The 12,266-nt window shown below is 38.2% G+C and overlaps 1 long non-coding RNA gene across 1 annotated transcript; it reads left to right on the forward strand.

The window, feature by feature from the left end:
• Window positions 1-1,503: 1,503 nt before the first annotated feature.
• Window positions 1,504-4,726, forward strand: LOC125799201 (uncharacterized). Its single transcript, XR_007438029.1, has 3 exons — window positions 1,504-1,673; window positions 3,954-4,025; window positions 4,182-4,726. It is a non-coding gene; the product is annotated as an uncharacterized LOC125799201 (long non-coding RNA).
• The last annotated feature ends 7,540 nt before the right edge of the window (window positions 4,727-12,266 follow it).

Consider the following 12,266-nt stretch of genomic DNA (forward strand, 5'->3'; position numbering starts at 1 on the left):
GAGAAGATCACTGTTTGCACATTAGCTGAGGCAGGGCGGTCTATGGAGGTTGCGCCAAGTGAATTAATCCAGGCTGGCATTTAGGGCAGGGCCAGACCGTGGGCACATCTGGAAGCAGCCTGGCACTGGCGCGGGTGTGTGTTTGCACGAGGTTTTGTGTTAGTGTGTGCTGAGCGCCTACTGGGTATAGAAAACAGACCGGGGGTGTTAGTGTAATCTCCATTTCCCACCTTACAGTATTACTATTTCCATATTCTATATTTCATTGTAATGAAGCTGCCATGCCAGGGAGGGTTTTTCTATTTTTTATTTTATTTTTTTTCTTCATTTTGTTTTGGATCAGAGGCCGATTTTAGCACCTCTGACATTGACTGGGAGATATTTGCTAAGAAAACCTGTTTATTCTTTTTTTTTCTCTCTTCTTCTTGCTCTTCTTTTTTTTTCATATCCTTTGGCTGTGACCAGCTGGCCCATGTTGGGGCTTTGCTGCGGTGGTGCCAGCTGAAACGTGTTGGAGCCAGTAGGAGCCGTCTGCATGGTTTGAGGAAGGGTTTCGTTGCCGTAAGGCAAACACACACACTTTCACACACACTCATACACACACACACACACACACTTAAGAATGGCGTTACAGTGAACCAGGGCTCAAAATGGCAGCTATCTCTTCTGAACACCAGCTGTTGGTTGTGTAGGTTTGTTTTTGTCTTCCTTTCTGTTTATTTATGTTGTATTTGACTCTCTGATCGCTGTGGTCTGAGACGTGACAGATATTCGTGGACACTGTAGGTGTCTTTAGCCTCCGGTCTTAAGAATATTTACATGTCCCTTATACAAACTGACAAGTTCTGTTCTCAGAAGTCTCCTTGAATTGTGTTGTCAAGACACATCCACAGCTGTTCACAACTTTCTGACACTTTCTGACACTAAAGACACAATATTCTACTGTTGTTGTGTTACATACATTTCTCTGGAGTTTCCCTGGGTGTTAACTAAGCATACACAACTTTTTTATGTGTTAATTTACATTAAAACTAGTGATAATTAAATTTTACTGTAATGGGTTGGGAGCAGTAGCTCTCCAGCCCAGAAGGTTTTAGAACCCAAGTTCAGAGCAGTGGATCTCAAAGCAGGTAAACCCAAGAAAAAAGAAAATAATAATAATAATAATAATAATAATAATAATAATAATAATAAATATATAATCGTTAATATATATATATACATATATTAATAGGATATATAATTATGTTATATAATAATATAATATATAGTAATATAATGTATAATTCTTATTATTAAACCCTGCTCCACATGGGGATCAAACCCAGGTTGTCACAGTCATAGCCCACTGCTCTAACCGCTGAACCAGCAAGCAGATTTGGATATGGCTGCTTTAATCCCCCTTAAAGGTCTCTGCCGAAAGGGGCGGAGCAAGGAAAACGGGCGGAGGAGGAAAACAGGTGGAAAACAAAAGTCACGCCTAGCGGGTGAGAGAGAGGGGGGAGAATATGTAAACAAGGCTTGCCGGAAGCGGAGCTGCCTCTTATGAGAGGAGGTGAAGTAGTAACTAAACAAAAGGGCTCCCAAAGAAAACAAAACTGAACTGAACTGCTTGTGGATTAAATGCTGTTCCACCAGAGAGGAGAGGAACAGCGGGATGGAGAGAGAGAAAGGTGAGTAAAAAAGGGATAGGGGAAAACTTTAGCGGGAGGAGAACGCCAGCGATGCTGTTCAGGACTCTCTCCAAAGGGAAGGCAGGAAACCGGCACTTGCCGTAGACAGAGCAGGGAGGAAAAGCGAGCCGGAGCATAGAGAAAAAAACGGCATATATTGGCTCCCATGAGCGTCAAAGATCCAGCGCCGAGTGGCTGATTGGCGCTGCTTATAAGGTGTTGAAAGCAGGTGTTGGTAATTAGCCAATTAACCCTCAGCGCTGGCCTGGCGCCTTCCGTTGCCCCGGAGGATGCCTCGGTCGGCCACCAGCCCTTACATTTATTAAATAATTTTTCGGTCTATTCATTAGAAACAAACTTGAAAGATGCCATAGAATGCATTTAATGGGCTTTTTTTTTACCAACCTGGGGTGCGTTTCCAATCTTGTACGTAAGGAAAACATCCTTAAAATTACGAGCGTTTCCTGAAAACCTTCTTAAGTTTCGTAGTTCTTCAGTTTGTCTTTAACCTAAGAGAAATCCCACTCATAAATGGCTTACGAGCATCTTTTTTGCACCATTCCACCTTAAAAAAAAAATGCAGGTGCTGGTTTTTAAACGTATTTTACAAAAAGTACAGACACACTGGATCTGTTCTCAGAAAAGCACATATACTGTATATACATATACAGCTCTGAAATTTAGAGACCACTTTAGTTTCTGAATCAGTTTCTCTGATTTTGCTATTTATAGGTATATGTTTGAGTAATATGTTTGAGAAAATAAACAATGTTGTTTTATTCTATAAACTACAGACAACATTTCTCCCAAATTCCAAACAAAAATATTTTAATATAATTATCTAAATGCATTTATTTGCAGAAAATTAGAAATGGCTGAAATAACAAAAGAGATGCAGGGCTTTCAGACCTCAAATAATGCAAAAAAAAAAACAAGTTCATATTTATCGATTTTTTGAAGAGTTTATAAATCAATATTTGGTGGAATAACCATGGTTTTTAATCACAGTTTTTGTGCATCTTGGCATGTTCTCCACCCCCAGTCTTACACACTGCTTTTGGATAACTTTATGCCACTCCTGGTGCAAAAATTCAAGCAGCTCAGCTTTGCTTGTGAGGTTTTCAAGTGGTCTCTTTTTCCCATAGCTGTATATATGTATAAAGAGAGAGAGAGAGAGAGAGAGAGAGAGAGAGAGAGAGAAAGAAAACTCATTTTTTATTATAATTTTCAGTTTTTACACAAGAAGCTTGAGCAGCTTCTCCCCCAGCCCTGCTGTGCATGCATCTACCCTAATTTATGTTTTAGACGCTCACTACAACTTTCACACAGGAGATGAATCTTTTTTCTTGAGCAAATATGTATGTTACATTTGTATTGCTTATATAGATTAACATTTTTTTTTTAATTTAATTTTTATTATTATTACTAATATTATGCTAATTTTTCACAAGTCAGATTTTTGGTGTGCCGGAACTGCTATTTCTTTAAAATTATACTATCATATGTAAAGTCACATGACTTAGCATAGTCCAGCTTAGTCTGCAACATAGAAGCAACATACTTGACAACCAACTATCAGCTTGTGCAGCTCATTCCACAGAAAGCCATTCATTAAAATAATCATTCCTTTATTGTTTTTGATGTTAAAATGTTTCAATTATTTTGATATACTGTAGATCTGATGTTATATTGCCTGGCACTAATAGTTTCATTTCGTGTGCACTGTGAACAAAGCCTCACGTGACTAGGGGAGTCTGCTGAGGACGGAAGCCAGGTGTGAAGTACTCTCTTTCCTAGTAGGACTCCTAATGGTTTTTCCATGAAATGGGCCTTTAAAAGTCATGCATGCTATATAAAGGAAGCAGTGGTTCTGCTCCTGTGTGCTACCTGTAATTCAATTAATTGTGTAACTAATCAATTTGATATCGCAACGCTGCGACTATCTGAACACACAGTGTGACCAAAGGCCAAGAAATAAGGTTTATTACAAGCCTGGATTTACAATACGCCACTATTCAATACTTCCCACTGTGACCTCTGTGTTATAACCATGTCTACCCTAGCTCTTTGTTAGCTTCATGAATAATCAGTGATGAATTTGTGGGAGGCTGCCGGCAGCTCCATCACAGTCGTACTTTATAAGTGTATCGTTCTGTGCTTCAAGAATGTCTGTCTTTGACTCGATCCAATTAATTTATACGTAACTAATACAGTTTTAATAATGAATTATGAAAGCGCTGAATAATAAAACGAGTTTCGCCTCGGGATGCTGTTTTTCAGCTCTTGGGGGAAACGAAGATGTCAGTTGGGATGTTTTCAAGCAATCAAGACAACAGGAAGCAGCTCTCTCATGTAAGTGTGTCAGTCTGATTCTTTAATTTGGGATTCTGCAATTTTGGTGAAATTTCAGAAACTCTTCATGAAACATTTGCAAGAATGTTCAAACTGATCTTACACAGATTACACAATGGTGAGCTCTGAATCTTCACACTGATCTCTTCACTGTAGGATTCCAACTGGCACCAGGCATCAGGAATACATTTAACACCAGAAAGACCGACAACTCTAATGTTGGATGGATGTTGGAAAACTGGCTAGCATCATACAGATGTTAAATTTGGTTTGGAATCAGTTACATATCCATAAAAACCCAACACTGAGTTGACACCAAGCTCCAGCGCTTGACAGATCTTGTATTTTGGTGGGACATCAAAGCCTCAAATCCATCAAAAACCAATACTGGGCTGATGTCAAGCACCAACATTAGACAGATGTTGAGTTTTGATAGAATGGGAGTCACATCTCCAGTGTAGACACCATGACTGAACCAATAATGTATTAAGTTGTGCAGTTAAGCTTATAAAGTTTAGAAGATGTTGTGTTTTGGTCAATATACTGTACCTCACTACTAAATATTGGTATTGTTTGTCAATATGACATTGGATTATGGTAGGTTAACAACACAAAATAAACTATATATCAATTACAGCCATCATCACTGTTCTACCTAAATTGGAATAAAATATTTTAGCATTAAAATGTGGTAATCTAAAATTACAAACCTACATTCAACCATATTTAATCTGATTTTTTTAATTCATCAGAGCATTAGAAAGTCACTGGACTCTTTAGTGTAACATAAAAACCTAAAAAAAAATAAAAAAAAATGTTGAATTTGGTTGTAAATGAATGTCACACATCTGTCAAAAAATCTAAATTGGACAGCCATCTTGGATTTGGGGGCATTCCAATAGACATATCCCATTTGGATTTCTACCATTCCAGTTAAGATGGAATGCAACCTTACTCCCATTCCAATATTTTAGATTTATTTTGTATGGGTAATATATCACAATACATGCAGCTAAAAACTCTATTTCTACCAATACATTCTAACAGTGCTGAGGAAAAACTGTAGCATTGTTGCATGTGTGAAAAGTTTCAATAACCCTTTATTTGGAGGGTCCAAATAAACTAACATTCAACTTAATGTCTATTGAATGCGACTTAGTTTGTAGTTATATGTAAATTATTATATACAGTATCTAACCATGAATCAACCATGAACCATGAATCAATTCTAAAACATAATCCTGACATACACCCTGATAACATTAACCTACAGTCATATGAAAAAGTTTGGGCACCACTATTAATCTTAATAATTTTTAGTTCTAAATATTTGGGTGTTTGCAACAGCCATTTCAGTTTGATATATCTAATAACTGATGGACACAGTAATATTTCAGGATTGAAATGAGGTTTATTGTACTAACAGAAAATGTGCAATATGCATTAAACCAATATTTGACCGGTGCAAAAGTATGGGCACCCTTATCATTTTATTGGTTTGAATACTCCTAACTACTTTTTACTGACTTACTGAAGCACAAAATTGGTTTGGTTACCTCATTGAGGTTTGAACTTCATAGCCAGGTGTATCCAATCATGAGAAAAGGTTTTAAGGTGGCCAATTGCAAGTTGTTCTCCTATTTGAATCTCCTCTGAAGAGTGGCATCATGGGCTCATCAAAATAACTCTCAAATGATCTAAAAACAAAGATTGTTCAGCATAGTTGTTCAGGGGAAGGATACAAAAAGTTGTCTCAGAGATTTAACCTGTCAGTTTCCACTGTGAGGAACATAGTAAGGAAATGGAAGAGCACAGGGACAGTTCTTGTTAAAGCCAGAAGTGGCAGGTCAAGAAAAATATCAGAAAGGCAGAGAAGAAGAATGGTGAGAACAGTCAAGGACAATCAACAGACCACCTCCAAAGAGCTGCAGCATCATCTTGCTGCCGATGGTGTCACTGTGCATCGGTCAACAATACAGCGCACTTTGCACAGGGAGAAGCTGTATGAGAGAGTGATGCGAAAGAAGCCATTTCTGCAAGCACGCCACAAACAGAGTCGCCAGAGGTGTGCATTTGCTACAATAAACCACATTTCAATCCTGAAATATTACTGTGTCCATCAGTTATTAGATATATCAAACTGAAATGGCTGTTACAAACACCCAAATATTTACAACTAAAAATGATTAAGATTAATAGGGGTTCCCAAACTTTTCCATATGACTGTAAGCCTTAAATCAAAAACTAAAACTAGACTTAAAATCTTAAGATTAGAGTTTAATGTGTTAGAGTTGGGTGTAGAGCTACATTCAATAGAGAATCATTTATGTTCAAAGTAGAGTTCAGTTTCGTTCAATAGGCATGCAGTTGAATGTTAGTTGAGCATCTATGATGCATCTACACTAGAACATCCAAATAAAGTAATGCCAAGGTTTCTACTTACCAGTTTTGCCACTTTCTTGCTAAATAAAAAGAGGCTCAAACCCAGTAAAGTCTCTGTAAAGTTGCTTTGTGAAAACAACAATTGTGAAGAGCACTATATTACGAACTTAGATTTTTTTTTAACTGAATTGCATGTTTACCAGGACTTTTGACCTCTTCTCATATGCACTATATTTCCATACAATGCATGCAGCTAAAATCTCCTCTAATTGTGCAGATTTTTTGCTGAGGAGAGACCGTGGCATTACCGCCTGCGTGATGAATGTCTAATTGACTTGATGAATGGGTTTGATGCTGGGAATCCATCAGACCGCTGATTAAACGCACCAGGTTATTGATTAAACCACAGGAAGGCCTCATTAGAATACAAACGAAAATCTGCAATGTTAATACTTATCAACGCCCACTAGTAATCACTCCGATTGTTCTCCTCGCCAAGGCCGAGGGTAACAAGTGCAGGAGACGGACGCTAATGCGCTCGGCGTGAATGACCACTCGGATGAGAAATCACTGCAGTCCTGTTATATGATTTGAAGGATGTTGTTGTGCCTTGTTGTGCCTCCCATCCCCCCCTCGAACGCACGGAACAGCTGAAGAGTGGGTGGGCGGGAAGGAGATATCAGGAAAGACGAAGAGAAATATGGTATGTAGTTAAAGGACGTAGCCGCTCATCAATCACACTTAACCCGAGTGAAATGATTCCTTCAGCGAGCCTTTCCGACTGGAAATGACTCATGTCACACCGTCTGCTTTTAGTGACAGACATAAAACACCTCGGCTGGGAAATATTTGAACTGCTGATCTCTATACTTCTGCTGTAGCTGGCTTTGTGCTCTTTCTTCTGGTCAGTGTACTCATTTGTTTACTGCTAAAAAGGCTTTAAAAGCAGCAAAACAGCTAATTTTTGAAAGAAGTACTCTTATACTGTACGTGCAACTGGACCAAGAGTAAATTTAAAGGAGAACTCCAGTGTAAAATGGACTTCTGGTGTAGTAAAACATGCTAAAAAGTACTTCCCTTTAATGAATAGCACACTTCCGCCCTTCCACAGCGTTCCGAGATCCAGAAATTCCAAAATGTCCAAAAACCCTTCAGACTGAATGACATGGGCCATAATTTACCCCGATAAATAGTTTTTTCCACCATTTTTCAGGCTTAAAGTAGCTCCACACCTTATTGTTAGAATCCAGAGAGCCCTGACATTTAAAAAAAGAGGCATTAATAACTTAAAACGTGCACAAAAAGCTACCTAAAAACCTCTGTTTACATCCCATAATGCAGGCTTCAGCTCCGTGCGCTGTCATATGTGTATTGATAATGTCATAGACATATATATTCATGGACTCCGCATAGCGGAGCACTTGACATATGTGTACATATATATATATATATGTCATTAAAAGTACAGTGATGGTGGTGCTCAGAGCTGAAGCTAGCGCTATGGGATGTAAACCGTCTTTTTTAATGGGCTTTTTGTGCACTTTTTAAGTTATTAATGCCTCATTTTAAATGTCAGGGCTCTCTGAATTCTAGCAAGGAGGTGTGGAGCTACTTTGAGCCTGAATAACAGTGAAAAAAAGCGATCTATTGGGGTAAATTATGCACCGTGTCACCCAGTCTAAAGGGTGTTTGGACAAACTGTTTAAATTTCTGGATCTTAAAACGCTGTGGGAGAACGGAGGTGTGCTATTCATCAAAGGTAAGAACTTTTAATCATGTTTTACTACACCAAAAGTCCATTTAAACTTAAACTTTTCCTTTAAGTAAAACACCAAAACTGGGACATATTTGAACTGCTGAGCTCTATACATTGACTATAGGTAATTTATAGATACAGAGTTCTTTTAAGTAGCATCAACTTTCTTTCATCCTTTATTTAAGGTGAATTGATTCAATTGAGTTATATTGACTAAGTGACCTGAATCTTAAATTCTCTACCTTAAATTTGGCTAGAGTAATCTTGCTGAGTAAGACATCTTTTCCACTGGCTCCTGAGACCATCTATTTTCATACTAGGCGTGCCTTTCTCTCACAGACTCACCATCAGTGTGTAGTCACCCCCCAGGCTATATAGCTCTGGAAAAAATAAAGAGACCAGTTCAGTTTCTGAATCAGTTTCTCTGATTTAGCTATTTATAGGTAGATTTTTAAGTAAAATGAACATTGTTGTTTTATTCTATAAACTACGGACCACATTTCTCCCAAATTACAAATAAAAATATTGTAATTTAAAGCATTTATTTGCAAAAAATGAGAAATGGCTGAAATGATAAAAAAGATGCAGAGCTTTCAGACCTCAAATAATGCAAAAAAAAAAAACCCTGGTTTTTAATCACAAAAACTATTCTCCTCCACCAGTCTTACACACTGCTTTTGGATAACTTTGTGCCACTCCTGTATTGATGGCTTGTAACCATTTATCTTCCTCTTGATTATATTCCAGAGGTTTTCAATTTGATAAAATCATTTTTAAGTGTTCTATTATTTATTTATTTTTCCAAAGCTGTATATATTGTGGTACAGCTGCCTGGCCACAATGTTAAAGGCTGTAAGCAAGTTAACCCTTTCCTTGCTGTTGAGTGTAGCTCTATGTTGAATGATTGTTTGCTTCAGTACCAGCTACTTGACAGATTTAAGTCGTATTAGTATTATGAGTTGTGCTAGATCCAGTTTCCAGTCCTAGATTATGTTCTTGCTGGACGTTAAGAGACAAATTAATATAATTGATCGGTCATTTTGTGTCAAATCTACCAAGAATTACAGGTCTGAGTTTGAGTAATATAAACTTAACCACAGTTTAAGTAATGTCAACTTTAATAGAGTACAATTTGGTTAATTTATTTGTGTTCAGATCAGTGTGTTGTTACGCTTATATGTTTTAAGTTATTAAAATGTAAATACATTAAGGCAATCACTTTCCTCAAAGCATTTGAGTTCACTTAACTCATCAAGGTTAACTGTGCTGTTTAGTGCTAAAGAGACTATCATAACCGCAAACACAGCAAATTGCCAGAGTATTCTCAATATATACTCCTATATACCCCACTTGGCGAAGTTATAGGTCAACATAACATCATTACAAGTATAAATTCAGCTAAAACGCCACGGCTGGAAAAGATTCTCATCTCCTGAGCTCTATATGTCTGCTATAGCTGGCCTTGGGTTGAGTATTCTTCTTTGTTTATTTCATGTTAAAGTGCTAATAGGCTTTTATAACACATTCTCAGGGTATTCTCAAAGCGAACATTCCTATATATGCCACTGGACCCCATTATAGGCCGAAATAAGAGCATTCCAAGAGTAAGTTAATATTTGCATAAGCTTTGTAAAGAGAAGTCTATTTATAGGCTTGTTTACATGCATGCCAGTATAATCTGACGCTTGACTACGACATGAAAGCCAGCTGTTAAAAAATTCAGTATCATAAAGCTGTCGTCCTTCCACATGTGGAAATAGAAAAAGTGCTACAAAATATGAAAAAAAAATTGTTAAGAGTTTCTAATACATAAGTAATTACTTTTAAACAACCATGTAATAACGATCTGCCCAACTAATATGCCTCTATACAGAACTTTTGACTAACTTTTTTTTCAAGGATTCAAGGAGATTTTATTGTCATTCGCATCACATGTGGTACATGAGGTGGAACGAAATTGTGATCTCACGATCCAGTTTTACACCCAAAGAGCTGTTATTAATAGATATATAGATAAAAAAAGAATACAATAAAAGAAATAGAATATACAAAATAGATAGATAAATATCCCAAAGAATAAAAAAAATAAATAGAGAGTAGAAAGGTTCAGCAACATGAAGTCCAGAGTGCAAGTGTGCTGTAGCAGCACGATAATGTGAATTAGAGCAGTGGAGATAAAGTGTCTCAGTGCAAGTAAAGTGACCATGTTGGTAAACAGTAAACAGTAATTTGTCCTTGGTGTCAGTGCAGTGTGTTTGTTAAGTGGAGTTTAAGAGTCTTACAGCTTCCGGAATGAAGCTGTTTCTGAGTCTTGTTGTTTTGCACTTAATGCTCCGCAGCCTCCGGCCTGAGGGGAGTGGGACAAAAAGTGCGTGTGCTGGGTGGGTGGGATCCTTCCTGATGCAGGTGGCCCTTTTCCTGCACCTGGAGGTGTAAATGTCTGTGGTGCTGGGGAAGCTAACTCCAACAATCCTCTGTGCAGCCTTCACCACCCTCTGCAGAGCTTTCCTGTCTGCAGCAGAGCAGCTTCCATGCCACACATTGATGCTGGAGCACACGACGCTCTCCACCACACATCTGTAGAAGGAGGTGAGGACTGCGCTCCCGAGTCCAGCTCGTCTCAGCCTCCTGAGGAAGTAGAGCCGCTGATGTGCCTTCCTGACCAGAGTGGAAGTGTTGTTGCTCCAGGTGAGGTTGCTGGTCAGGTGCACACCCAAGTACCTGTAGCTGTCAACCACTTCCACCGCAGATCCTCCAATGTGCAGGGGGAGGTGGGCATGCTTGCCCCTTCTGAAGTCCACAATCATCTCCTTTGTCTTTTTTACATTGATGCAGAGGTTGTTTTCTCTGCACCAATCCTCCAGGTGTTCCACCTCCTGCCTGTAGCTGGACTCATCACTGTTTGTGATGCATCCAACCACTGCCGTGTCGTCCGCAAACTTCACAATATGACAGCCTGGATGGAGAGGTGAGCAGTCATATGTAAGCAGTGTGAACAGGAGGGGGCTCAGCACACAGCCCTGAGGGGAGCCAGTGCTGAGGATTATGGAGGGGGAGGAGATGTTGTGAATCCTCACAGACTGCGGCCTGTTGGTCAGGAAGTCTAGGACCCAGTTGCACAGGGAACTGGGTCCTAGACTTCCTGACCAACAGGCCGCAGTCTGTTCTTTCACTTTTCTTTCACTTTTAATGTGCCACACAGAAACATTAATATCTAGCATATTCTGGTTATCTACTCACAATTCCATATGGATTAGATTAGTATAGCTTATGCAAAAAAAAAATATTTATATACACAAATATGGCATATTCCACCAAATCAGTGCCATTTCTGTCCAGAGGAAATTACATATATATAAATGTGCAAATAGCATTTGTTACCTGTCCTCACTCTCTAACTATAAACCGTACCATGACATATAATTATTAGAGATGTTTTTTTTTTACATTGCTGTGTGAGTCCAAATCTATATTTTTATTCATAATAAATCCATAATACTTAAGTTAAAATACACATTTTAGTTGTGTCTCTGGTTTTTACTCAGTCCTGTTACTGTAAAACATTACCCCATCTGAAACATCTGGAACATTCTACAAGTCACATCTACAACAGGAAGAGACATCAGTTGGTTGTTCTGAAAATCATAGGAACACCTGAATTAAGTTCCCTCATTTGTTTTTCGGTTTATTTTATTTTATTTGAATTATGACTGAGCAGGTCAATCTTAACACTCATTGCTGTTACCTAAATTGATTCTTAGATCTTTTTTGTTTATTTTTAAAATGCATGCTATTAGCCAAGCTGCAATTAAGCTTTTTAATGTTTTTGCTAAATCTACGCTAAAAACTCATTCCTGTCACTTTCATTCCTGTTTCTCATAACAGGAGTGAATGAGTGCCAGTTACAGGAGTGAGTTCCAGTAACAGGAGTGAGTTTTGTCCCCCGGTTTATTGATTTATTAATGTGAATATTAGTTAATGTAAACCACTTTTTGTTTGGGTCTTCTTGAAAAAATAAAAATGGCTTTGCATGTAAAAAAATTGCATGCATATACAATGATTTTTGTAATAAATATAAATTATTTGTACATGCAGTCAACAAT

Source organism: Astyanax mexicanus, chromosome 2, assembly GCF_023375975.1.
Source record: "Astyanax mexicanus isolate ESR-SI-001 chromosome 2, AstMex3_surface, whole genome shotgun sequence".
NCBI lineage: Eukaryota > Metazoa > Chordata > Actinopteri > Characiformes > Acestrorhamphidae > Astyanax > Astyanax mexicanus.